Raw genomic sequence first — 2,006 nt, 5'->3', positions numbered from 1 at the left:
AAAGATTTCTATTTCAAATAAATGCTGTTCTTTTGAACTTTCTATTCATCATAGAATCCTGAAAAAAAGGATTCTTTAAAAACATTGATAATAGTAATAAATGTTTTTGAGCACCAAATCATCATATTAGAATGATTTCTGAAGGATCATGTGACACTGAAGACTGGAGTAATGATGCTGAAAATTCAGTTTTGCAATCACAGGAATAAACAACTATATGTTTTATTTTGAATTGTAATAATATTTTACAATATTGCTGTTTTACTGTATTTCTGATCAATTACATGCAGCCTTGGGTGACCTTTTTCCAAAAATATAAAAAAAAACTATTGAATGGCAGTGCACAATGTAACAAATGTTACAAATATGGGGCAAAATATTAAATTAGTATTAGCCATATTACCAAGTGACAGATGAAGATGAATTTGACATCAACAGTAACATATGAAAATATCATAAGCCTATATTTAGCTGTCTTAACTACATGTGGTTAGTTATTTTATTAATATTTGACCATATCATGGAAGACTAGTCAGTTAATAACAACTTGTTAAACCACATCTGAACCAGACTCATGATCTACTTCTCAGTATTGTGTGCATGACAAGAAATAAATGAGCAGATACTGCTATCTGTGATGCAGAGATCATAAGCATATTTAGATTCATGCGCTCAGGTGAGACGGTGGAGCTGAACAGATGATGTGCTTCCTTTCCTTCTGTGCAGACAACAACAGGAGCTTTCAACTCCCTCCTGTGTTACTATAAGTAACTGTGAAAGTAGGCTACAGCCTATTTGAAATGTTTAAAAGGTGAGATAAAGAAATGACAGACAAGGCTCTCAAAAGAAAGCACTGGGTCCATTGTACACGTACATCTAGACATGAACGTCTCCTTCACTGACTTTTTGTCCTGGATATGTTTCATGAGATTCACCATCATGACCATCATCACTCCAGTCTGCGCCCTTGAGAGAAGAATAGTGTTATTTAGAGACAACGCTCTATATTTCTCATGAACTGAGATGAGCAGCACATATCGAGATTAAGGGCGATTATAGATTTAATCTCCTCCGGCAGGGAATTCGTGCGAGTTTCATTGCAACTAATGGTTTCTAATACTATAAAGCAAATCATTCGCTTTTACACGACGACTGGAAGTTCGCTCAGCGACCACATGATGGCGCTGCTGCTGCACAGAATATATTTGCAAAACGTTTTTATTAAGGGCACTTACATTTTTACAGACTACTACCTTATTTACAAATGCACTTTACAGTAATTAAAAAACAAAATCTATATCACCAGTCCTTTCACAAACAGCAAGCCTTTTATAGTATGAATGTCCCAAATCAAGTGGCCCGCATATAAATACGAATTTATATAAAAAGATATTCAAAAACGCATGAAATTATGGGTTATCGTTTGTACAATCAGTGTACATGTCACAATTCCCGCATATTTATGAGTTTCAATTTAAAAAACAAAACACAAACTTACCGTAACCACTACAACATCTTAAATCAAAATTAACACGATAACTGTAATATGTCCTGGATATGTTTCATGAGATTCACCATCATGACCATCATCACTCCAGTCTGCGCCCTTGAGAGAAAAATAGTGTTATTTAGAGACAACGCTCTATATTTCTCATGAACTGAGATGAGGAGCACATATCGAGATTAAGGGCGATTATAGATTTAATCTCCTCCGGCAGGGAATTCATGCGAGTTTCATTGCAACTAATGGTTTCTAATATGACAGGCAAAAGAAGCAATAACTCATACAAACATGTCCAAGCAAACAAATACAACACCACCACCGACTGCTTTTGATTTACAGTAATTAAAAAACAAAATCTATATCACCAGTCACCAGTCCTTTCACAAACAGCAAGCCTTTTATAGTATGAATGTCCCAAATCAAGTGGCCCGCATATAAATACGAATTTATATAAAAAGATATTCAAAGACGCATGAAATTATGGGTTAACGTTTGTACAATC

The 2,006-nt window shown here is 34.8% G+C and overlaps 1 protein-coding gene across 2 annotated transcripts in view; it reads right to left on the bottom strand.

Moving 5' to 3' along the window:
- Nucleotides 1–2,006, bottom strand: part of mitd1 (MIT, microtubule interacting and transport, domain containing 1) — a 15,336-nt gene that overhangs the window by 9,637 nt on the left and 3,693 nt on the right. The gene's annotated exons all lie outside the window — the stretch shown is intronic.

This window comes from Sinocyclocheilus rhinocerous, unplaced genomic scaffold (assembly GCF_001515625.1).
Source record: "Sinocyclocheilus rhinocerous isolate Xijiao unplaced genomic scaffold, SAMN03320098_v1.1 scaffold1441, whole genome shotgun sequence".
NCBI classification, from domain to species: Eukaryota; Metazoa; Chordata; class Actinopteri; order Cypriniformes; family Cyprinidae; genus Sinocyclocheilus; species Sinocyclocheilus rhinocerous.
Note: the sequence above shows the minus strand (reverse complement) of the source record. Positions and strands in the feature narration are given on the sequence as shown.